The sequence below is a fragment of the Echinops telfairi genome, unplaced genomic scaffold (assembly GCF_000313985.2).
Source record: "Echinops telfairi isolate 266 unplaced genomic scaffold, ASM31398v2 ScPeMD7_1713;HRSCAF=2227, whole genome shotgun sequence".
NCBI lineage: Eukaryota > Metazoa > Chordata > Mammalia > Afrosoricida > Tenrecidae > Echinops > Echinops telfairi.
This window is the reverse complement of record NW_022105611.1, coordinates 7,420,185-7,431,452: the sequence shown is the minus strand read 5'-3', so window position 1 is coordinate 7,431,452 and position 11,268 is coordinate 7,420,185. Positions and strand designations below refer to the sequence as shown.

Genomic DNA, 11,268 nt, shown 5'->3' with positions numbered 1-11,268 from the left:
ACATATCTGAAGTCCATAAACTGCAAGATGTAAGTCCATAAACTATAAGATGGCCAAGGATGAAGATGAATTCAAACTTCATTAAATAAACATTAATTGAATATTAATTATGTACCAGATGGGTAGAGGTAAGAAGAGTAAACAAAACATGATTCCTATTCAAATAGAGGGAAAATACAGACTAATAAAAATTGTAGTTATATGATTGTAGAACCAAAATTCAACTCTGTTCCAGTCCATTGTTCAGTGGTTGCTCCATCACATCACACTTTCTCAAATGAAAGGATTTGAGAAATTGGTACTGGGCAGCCATAGTTTAACTTATTGAGAGAAGTATTAATGTTAACTACACCACTTTTCCATGCACAGGTACTTACCCATATTTCTTAAAGGCCTATGAGTAGTAAGGGGATTCTATCCTTGTATTAAAAAATATTCTTACAAAGATTTCTCACCTATATTATAAGAATTTCAGTAAACTCTGAGGAAATTGTTATGGAAAAGTTCTCTGAAGGAAAGTTATCATAACATAGCCTTTGCTTTACTTTTTGATGAAAGTACCTCTAAGGTCAAAGTCATGAAAAATTCCATTAGTTGCTGACACACTTACCAACCTATTTAAGAAATAAAATGGAGAGTTTAATTATTTTTCAACATAAGTTGGTTATTCTTTAGTATGTAACATGGAGAAAAAACCCAAACTCATGGCCATGGAGCTGATATTGACTCATGGCCACCCCATAGGACAGGGTAGGACTGCTCTTTGGTTTTCCAAGACTGTAACGCTTTATGAGAATAGCAAGCCTCGTCTTTCTCCTGAAGAGCAACTGGTAATTTTGAACTACTGCTAGCAGCCCAATGTGTAACAACTATGCCACCAGGGCTCCCTAGTATATCGCATACTGAAGAAATATACAAGCTGACAAAGATCAATCATCTAGGAAAACAACAACAACAACAACAACAACCCTATGGACAGACCTATAAAATCTCATTTCTTCATTATTGGCAAGATTCTAACATGACTTCTTTCTTATACATTCCTGATGATTATATTCCTTGTAAACTTCATTGTCATTTTCGGCTACAGTGGACTTAAAACAGCACAAGTATCTAACAGGAAAACACTAGGGAACAACATCAATATTTCTACATCTCTTTGAAATCAGGCTACTTTGGAAGGAATCCATTGGTTTATTCATTTATTCATTCATTCTTTCATCAGCAAACACTTATTGAGTGCTGTGCACATGATATCATGATTTATAAGCTATGTAGAATATAAAAAACATTGAATAGTATGCCTCAAAGTGTAATTGAGAACTTGCTTGCATCAAACTCACCTGGATAACTTGTTAAATATAGGTGCCTATACCCTGTTATTGTAGATCTACTGTATTGGATCTTAGTTCTTTATCGCAAACAACAGAGACCAACCCTGGCAACATTAATTAAAAAAGGAAGTGACTGGATAGAAATTAGGAGCTCAGAGGAGTGACTATAGTTTAGAACCAAATGATGCACGTTGATATTGTCATTTTCTCCAGTTCACACCTTGTCATTGCATCACTATTCTAAGTTAAAAGTCCTGAGAAAAAGCCTCTCAAAGAGGCAAGGACCCAGTTGACTCTTCCTAAGACTGTCCAAAATAGAGTGTTCAGAAGAGAAATTAGGATGCAAATGGGAAGTGGAGTTATAGATTGATAAATCACAACAGACAAAGGCCTGGTTTCTTATTGTATCAGTATCTTTTGAGGGGGGTTTCTACATTTTGAATAAGCTTTTCAGATGATGCTGAAGTATTCTAGGTATGAGAAATAGTAATGTGGAGGTTATGTTCTACATCAAAGAGGAAAGCTCAGACATTGTATTTACAAAATTAAAGAATAATTCCAAAATCCTAATCAGATCGTCTCTCCCTCTAGACATTATCCCCCATCCTCACTCCCCTTACCCTTAGCCGTGGTCCATTGTGGAAAAGGTGTGGGTCCATATGGAACCTCCTCTGTGTAGACAAGGGAGAAGATGAATCCAATGCCACACAAGCCCTAGGCCAATTGCTGTGAGACAGAGGGCAGATATGTCTCTTTCTTCCATCCAATTTTGACACCAATCTTTCTTCCCATAATACTGTTTGTTTGTTTGTTTTCTGATGGGGTCTATAATTTGTTGCAATGGCTACACAGAACTCACAGATAATGCGCATGGTTAAGGGGACTCATTCAGGAAGCTAACAGGTTACAAGCCAGGATCAGAAAATGTAAGGATACAGTCATTGGTCCACAGCCATGTCTCTCTTCAACCAGCAGCCCAGTCTCTCTCTCTGGTCCTCAACCGCTTGCCACATTATCCCCCTGCCTCTGCCTCCATGGGCCAGGAAGTTCACCACCTGACTCTCATGGTCTCTGTGGCACAGCCCTGTTCTCTGCTCTATGTGGCTTCTTTGTTCTGTCCCATGGTCTCCAGGGCAGCAGTGCCTGGTGCCTCTGATCTCAGCCTCCTCCACTTCAGGCCAGGATCTCAATCATGCTCCAGTGGTAGATCTTCTTCCATGATGGTCCTGGAAATTTTTCAGTTATAAAAATGTGTATATTATCATTTACCAATTTATCATCAAATTAAATTAAATGGTCACCAAAATGTTAATACCATGCAGATAATGAAATAAAACTAACCAGCATTTGAGTGGTGTCCATATACATGAGGGGATTTCCAACAGTTTGTGGCGAAAAAAAGGAATTGAAAGATAATGGAATTTTTCTAAGAACTTTTTGCAACCCCTTCACGTAAGCTTTATTCTAGGTACTCGTATGATATAGCAAATAATGTAGAAAGTTCTTTGCCGAAAACAACTGAGGGATAAAATTAAAGCAATTTATGAACAAATACAGCATGGTGCTATCTAATTTCTAACTTGTGTCTTGTATCTGGCTGAACAGTCCTGAAGCACCTTTGTCTCAAACCAAGTCCAGTCAATATGCGCAAGATCGACAAAGAGCTCTTTTGTGTTGCACTGACATGAGCATAAAACAGAAGATTTAGTGGCACTTTTTAAGTAGCTCATCAATTGAATGATAGCTGTGGCCTAGGGTAGCCAAGAAGGTCTGTTTTAAATGGACAAATATCAGGCACCACAGTTGGCATCTAGTAGAAGCTCAGTAAACAGTCATTCATTTGGCAGAAGCTGCTATTCTTTGATAAATCCACACTTTTTCCTCCTTGTGTTCTCTGCCACATACAACCCAACTGCAGCCTCATCTTTGAATTAAATATAAAAAATATATATGGATGCCAAACAGTTAAAAATACTAAGGTAGTTGAATGTTGTGCCTAAATTAAAATGGGCTTTTAGCTACAGGCCCATATGAAAAGCAGAAAGAAAGTCATTTGGACTCAGTCATTAGTACATTTTCGTACTAATTCTATATACACAATATTGTAAGCTGTGTCTATATGACAAATTTGTTAAAGGCATAATAAAATGCAACCAGCTGGTTCACTCACAAGTCAAGTTTTGTATGTGTAGACCATAATTATCATAATGACAATAGTCAATAATTATCATAATAAATATTTATGTAGCATCATGTGATTATCTAAGTGTCCTTGGCCCTTATTTTGATGAAACTAAATTAGTCAAAGCAAAAAGCTTTATCATTTTTATTCCTTGATGACCCACTGATTAAGTACGCTGCACTAAACCAGAGGTTGGTAATTTGAATCTACAAGCACTCCGCAGGAGAAAGACATGACAACCTGCTGCTATCAAGATTACAGCCCTGGAAACCCTATGGGACAGTTCCACTCGGTGCTATGAGTATAAATTCATGATGGCAACAGAGTTAGTTTGTTTTAAATGAGTGAGGTTTGACTCTTTTGTATAAGCTACATGCACACCAGAAAAAGACAGATGGCCTGAAAGTTTAAATATTTGGTGTAAACTTCAGCTAAAACACTCAACTAGATCACCTAAATTAAAAATCAAGTATTAAAATAATTACTGTAATTTAAGTTTTGCTTATAATTATAAAATACATATACCAACATCATTTATACTTTTCTATGATATGAGTCATAAGAAAGCTGTTTTAAAATATTCTTTTTTAGCTCCAAAGCCTTATAATTTCTGATTCAGCAGGTCTGGGATGAGAAGGGAACTTGTATGCCTAGTCAATGTCATAAGGAATTCTTATCATTAGGGAAGTTTGGGGCACAGTAGTTTCTGAAACCAGTATTCAACTTCTAGACCCTACAGGGACTTGAAACATATCAACTTTACTTTCACTCACATAAGCTGCCAAATGCTGGGCTCAAGACTTTCTACATCTCTTGATCTTTGTAGTGCTCCATGAACTAGAGAACCTTTGCCCAAAATCAAACTCTGAAAGATCAAACACAAAGGTCACAAAGCAATTAAATAATGAAGCAGCAGTTCTACATGGCTCTGAAGTCTATGTTCCATCACTAACTGTATTTTCTTCTATACAACTGCTTGATCTTGCATCTCAGAAAAGAAAAACCCTGGGGGCAGTGGGGAAGGAAAAGATAGGAGCTGATACCAAGGGCTCAATAAAAAGTAAATGTCTAGAAAAGAATGATGGCAACATATGTATAAATATGCCTGATACAATTGATGTATGGAGTGTAATAAGAGTTGTAAGTGCGTTGTGTTAGTCTGGGTAGACTAGAGAAACAAATTCATAGATGCTCATATGTGTATAAGAAAGAGCTTTATATAAAGAGTAATTGTACATTAAGAAAACAGCCCAGTCCAGATCAAGTCTGTAAGTCTGATATTAGCCCATAGGTCTGATACCATTCTGTAAAGTCCTCAGACTCATGAAGCACATGCAATGACACCAAATGCAGGAAGATCACAGGCCAGTGAGTGGAAAGTCTTGTGGATCCAGTGGCGGTAGAAACGTCTCAGCACTGGCAGGGGTCTCCACGTGGAGTATGTCTCCAGCCTCCAAAGAGGAAATACAGGTGTTGCCAGAATTCTCAGGTCATGCCCACACAGAGGCCTCATTGGCTATATCCTGATTGACAGCCTAGACTCCACTCCTACACTCTTAATCCTCAAACTGACACCAGACTATGTATCTACCACAAACCCCCAATAAAATGATATTTTAATTAAAAAAAAGAAAGAAAAGAAAAATCTTAGAGAAAGAAAGGAACAGAATTCCAGAAGTGTCCCTCAGCTTTTCAAGAGATTACTGAATAAACCCCAAGAGCCAAACCCACTGCCATGTAGTCATTTCAGAATAGAACTGCTCTTTCGGGGTGTGAGACTAAATCTTCTTTTTTATATATGTCATTTTATGGAGGGCTCTTATAGCTCTTATAACAATCCATATATCAATTGTATCAACACATTGGTACATATGTTGCCCTCATCATTTTCTGAACATTTTGTTTTTAGTCGAGTCCTTGGTATCAGCTCCTCTTTTTTTTTTAAACAAGGTTTTATTACAGAAAAGTTGTCACATAACTGAGTATTTCTCTACTTTGTACACAATTATTCTTCCACAGAAAGGCTGCTTAACTTCTCAACTAATGATGGCAACCACTAAAATCCTGATTTTAACAGAATATTAGTAAAAATGCCTCAGTGATTTCAGTTGAAAGCAGTACATTAGCAATGGCTCTTACACCAGTATCAGGAATGTACAAATGTCTTTTTATTCAAATTATAGGCATGGACATGACAGCAGTAAACCATTCTATATTGTCAACTGAAACCAGTTACTGATGGTGATAGGGATTTTCTCAAAACAACAGCCAGCCTTTTCTTCATTTTCTTCTCCTGAACTGACTTCTCTGAAGGTTGGGGTGAGGAACACTGCCTGGAGCTACCTTGTCACAGTTCATCAAGAAATGGCAAAGCACTAGTCTCACAATTAGAACATGCCACCTCCCATGCCTCCCATGCCCCCGCCCATTCCACCCATCCCACCCATGGCAGGGTCCTTCTCTTCTTTAGGAATTTCTGTGACTACGTCTGCTGTGGTCAACAGAGAGGCCACTCCAGCAGCGTCCAACAACGCAGTTCTTACCACGTTGGTTGGATCAATGATTCCTTTTTCTACCACATTCACAAAATCTCCAGTCATAACATCATCGCCAACTTCTGAGGAACTCTGCATAATTTTCTCAACTATCAATGATCCTTCAACACCTGCATTCTTAGCAATGGTCATTGCAGGGATTTTGAGTGTTCTTTTAATAATCTCAATACCAATTTTTGGATCTTCGTTTGCTGGAGTTAATGAGTTCAAGGCCGGAATGCACCGAAGCAGAGCACAGCCACCTCCAAGAACAATGCCTTCTTCCACAGCAGCTCGTGTTGCATTGAGGGCATCAGTAACGGTCTTTCTTCTCATTCACTTCCACATCACTTGTCTCACCAACCTTTAGCACAGCTACTCCATCTGAAAGTTTTGCCAGACGTTTGTTCAGTTTTTCCTTTTCATATTCACTAGTTGTGACGTCCAACTGCTCAATGATTTCTTGAACACGCTTTCCAATTTGAACCTTGCCACCTTTTCCTTTCACGAGCATGGCATCACTTTTGGTCACAATGACCTCTCCAACTTTTCCTAAGTCGTGAGGCTGAATGTCTTCAAGATTCAAGGTCAATCCCTCTTCTCCAAATACTGCACCACCAGTAGCAATGGCCACGTCCTTAAGCTGGTTCTTTCTATTATCACCAAAACCTGGAGCTTTGACTGCTACAATCTGAAGACCAACTTTTAGCCTATTCAAAACGAGGGTGCTTAGAACTTCTCCATCAACATCTTCAGCAATTATGACCAAAGGGTTATGGTGAGCATTGGCAATTTCAAGAGCAGGTACAATGGACTGGATGCTAGAAATTTTCTTCTCACTTAATAGAACATAGGCATCCTGGAATTCACATTTTTGACCTTTGGCTGTATTAATAAAATATGGAGAAATATAGCCTCTGTCAAATTTCATTCCATCAATAATTTCTAATTCATCATTCAATGTTTTTCCATCCTTTACAGTGATGACACCCTTTCTTCCAATCTTTTTCATTGCACCAGAAATGATGGTGCCAATTTCTTTGTCTCCATTTGCAGAAATTGTAGCTACCTGAGCAATCTCTTCAGGTGTTGTCATGGGTTTAGATTGCTTCTTAAACTCAGCAATTACAGCATCAACAGCTACCATCAAGCCTCTTCTGATTTCCACTGGATTAGCACCTTTGCTAATCTTCTCAAAGCCTTCCTTGGCGATAGAGCGTGCCAGTACAGTGGCCGCCATGGTACCATCGCCGGCCTCTTCATTTGTGTTATTGGCAACATCTTGGACAAGTTTGGCCCAAATAGTCATGTATTTATCCTTTAATTACTTTATTTTGCAACCGTGACACCATCTTTTGTTACTTAGGACTTCCCCAACTCTGCTCAATAATCACCGTTCTTCCCTTTTGGCCCCATAGTAACGGCTACAGCATCGGCTAAAATATCTATGCCTTGAAGCATTAGGGCTCGGGCGTCTGCACCAAATTTTACATCTTTGGCACAAGCCCGAGTGAGGTGAGGAGCCAGTACGCAGGACACTGGGCTCACTTGATGAAGGGCTGCAGGTAATGGGAGCATTTCTGTGGGGCAGCAGGCGGGCGTGCAAGCAGAGAGAGAAGCCATCTGCGGCGAGTGAGGGGCAGCTCCTCTTTTTTCCCTCCTTCCCCCACCTTCCCACCCTCGTGAATACTTGATAATTTAAAAATTATTATTATTTTCATATGTTACACCATCTGCTGCCTCCCTTCATTCATGTTTCTATTGTTCGCCCCCCTGGGGGAAGGGAATATACATCGATCATTGAGATCTGTTCCCCCTTTCTCCCTCTTCTTCCCCAACTTCCCCCCTCATGATATCGCTACTCCCATTACTGTTCCTGAGGGGTTGATCTGTCCTGGATTCCGTGTCTCGAGAACTCTTATCTGTACCAGTGTGCATGCTACGGTCTAGCTGGATTGGGTCATTATAGTGGAGGGGAGGAAGCTTTAAAAAACTAGAGCAATGTTGTGGGTTTCCTCAGAGCTTTGCTGCACTCTGGCTGACCCATCCCTTCCTTGTGACCCTTCTGTGAGGGGATGTCTAATTGTCTACAGATGAGATTTGGGTCTCCACTCAGACCGCCCTCATTCACATTGATATGATTGTTTGTTTTGGGTCTTCTGATGCCTAGTCCCTGATCCCTTCAACACCTCGTGATTACACAGGGGTTGGTGTGCTTCTTCCATGTGGGCTTTGTTGCTTCCCTATTCATGCATGGCCCCTTGTTTAACTTCAAGCCTTTAAACAAGTGGGACTGATGGTTCCAGAGGAGACAGGGTAGAGGGGAAGGTGGGGGAAAGAATGGAGGACATGGGAACAAACACAGGGGCAAGGGAATAACAAGTGATCTAAACTTAATGGCTAGGAGGGTATAGAATGCCTGGTGGGGTTGGATCAAGTGCAATGTAGCTGAGAGGAATTACTGAGAGCTGAATGAAGGTTGAATATGATAGTAGGACAGGAGGAAAGTAAAAGGAAATAGAGGAAAGAACTAGGAGGCAAAAGACATTTATAGAGGTATAACTACAGGCACATACATATGTAAATATATTTATATAAAACAATAGGGGCATAGGTCTATGTACATATATGTTAAATATTAAGGTAGCAAACAGACATTGGGCCTCTACTCAAGTCCTCCCTCAATGCAAGAACATATTGTTTTAATAACCTGGCATTCTGTGATGCTCACCTTTCTGCTATGATTGCTGAAGACAAAATGGGTGCATAAGCCAATGTGGTGAAGAAAACTATGAGACTACATCTTAATGGGAGCAGACAACCTCGCCTTTCTCCTATGGAGTGGCTTGTGGATTTTAATGGCTGGACCTTGTAGTGAGCAGCCAGATGCTTAATCAGCTCCACCACCAGGGCTCCCTTGAATATACATCATAAGTTAAAACGTTAAATCCACCTTTAATTTTTTAATTGAAAAGTAAAATTGTTTTAAAATAATTGTGCAGATTTTACACAAAACAGCATTGTAGTTGATGCCTGTCTGAATGTAAAAGTAATTTTGTTAGGAATTCAGATGTAATTCTATTAGGAAATATAGACCTTTTTGATTGAGGATGTGGAGGACTGGTAAATAGCTATGATACTTGAAAGGGTCTGATTTCTTATTTCTCTAAAGTTGGCAATTTAAATTATGAGAAGAACATTCTTTTCTGGATAGTGCACCTCTTCCTAATCTTGACTGAAGGTTACTAAAGCAAAGGTATGCACAGGGCCTCCAACTTCTGGTTCAGCTGAAGAGGTCGATTCTCTGATAAGCATCCCTAATTATTGGCAGGTTATCTTGTACAGGTGCAAGAAATAATTGACTTCAGTTGAGCGAGTCTCTTCAGAGAAGACGAGTTGAGTTGAGCTAGCTCTTGTGCCAACCATGAGTTCTAATGTTACCTTGAAAGGTCCAGTAAACAAAATCTTTAGGGCTTGATGCAAAATCAGGACAGACATCCTGTGACAAGAAAAGGTGGAATATGTCAGCACACTGCTATTTAAATTTGTGCCTCCACTCCTCTTAGTTTGTGGTCTTGGTCTCAATGTCGACAATGGTGATTATTTTTTCAGTTTTATTACAGGATGTGGCTTCTTTCTTGGCTTTCAGAAATTGTTTCCATAATTTATTTCTATCAATTTGTCATGACATTTTTTGTCTTATAACTATGAGGGAAGATGGTCTTAGAAAAAGAGGGGTATGGGGATGGAGCATTTTGTGTAAGTTATAGCATAGGGGAACCGCAGCTGGATAATGAATTTAACTCAGGGGATTTCCACGAAAGTAACAGATCCATCAACTAGTAAAAGAACAGTTTCATGTACACAGCTGTGTAATTAGAAGACCATTATAAAACTGAGATATCTGGAAAGGCCTGGCTATAAAGCAACACCAAAAACATGTTAATACTTACCCTTCTTGTATATACGGAATAGTACAGAAATTCATCCAAGAACTTTGTGTTAAAAAGTCACTGAGTCATAGAAGTCATATTTCACCAGAGATGTTTGAGCCGCTGGAGAAAAACTGGTTTTCAATCACTTTTGAAGCACAATATGCATATGAGGAAGCACCTGAGTAATGACTATAAATTATTCGGGGTCCTGAAACACTATAATATACAATTACTTGACAGCCTTGACAGTGCTGGATCATCTTGGACCTGGAGGCTGTATCTTGCCATTAGTTCCATTTAATCTGGCCCTGAGATAATATTTTGATCTCTGCTTTAATGGGTTGATCTGACTATCCCTAAATCCACTGCCACCTAGTTGATACTGGCTTATAGCAACCCTCTGGGACAGAGTGGAATGACTATGTAAGGGTTTCTGAGACTGGAAATCTTTATGGGAGTAGACAGCCTCATCTTTTTCCTTCAGACAGCTGGTGGATTTAAACCACTGACCTTGAGGTCAGCAGCCTAACACCTGGCTCACAACAACACCAGGGCTCCTTTCGACAATCAATGCCTTGGGGAAAAAGGCTGGAAGTTGAGAGATATTGCTATGGTGGTGAAAAACAGCCTATAGCTCAAGCAAACTGCAAGGTAGAAATAGAATAATTTATCTGATAATCACCAGTGAATCCCTTTTACTCTTTTGCTTTCTCTCTCTCTTCCTTCCTTTCTCCTGTTTCGGCGTATGCATACATTTTTTTCTGTGTCTTTTCCTCTTGTTTTTCTTTTTAATCTCTGTGAGCAGTTGTTCTTCTCTTCCCTCTCTTTTGGCCTCTTTTTTTATACTTCCTCAAATCTCTTCTCTTTATCTAACTCCATTCTCAACTCCATTCTTGAAATCAACTGCAATATGGCATGATTTTTTTAATTAAAGAATTTTTCTTTTAGCAAGCTATAATGAAGACAACACGCAATTCAATAGTTCAATCAGATTAAGAAGGATGGTGCAATCACCATTGCAATCAGCGTTGGAATGTTTTCTTCCTTCCTGTACCCAGTGGTGTTAACACCCATTTTCCTCACCCTCCCTTTCTGCACCCTCAGGTCATTATTATTTCAGTTACTGTCTTCATCAAGCCACCCATCCTGGCTTACCTATAAAGAAAAACATACAAAACAAGGGCAAAAAGAGCCCACAAACAATGATCATACAATACAAAGAAAGAAGTCAACCGGAGTAAAAGTAGAATAAATTAAAGTGGGTCCAAGGGAAGATAATGACA

The 11,268-nt window shown here is 39.4% G+C and overlaps 1 pseudogene; it reads right to left on the bottom strand.

Moving 5' to 3' along the window:
- Positions 1-5,903: 5,903 nt before the first annotated feature.
- LOC101656192 lies at positions 5,904-7,628 on the bottom strand (annotated as a pseudogene).
- Between the last annotated feature and the right edge of the window lie 3,640 nt (positions 7,629-11,268).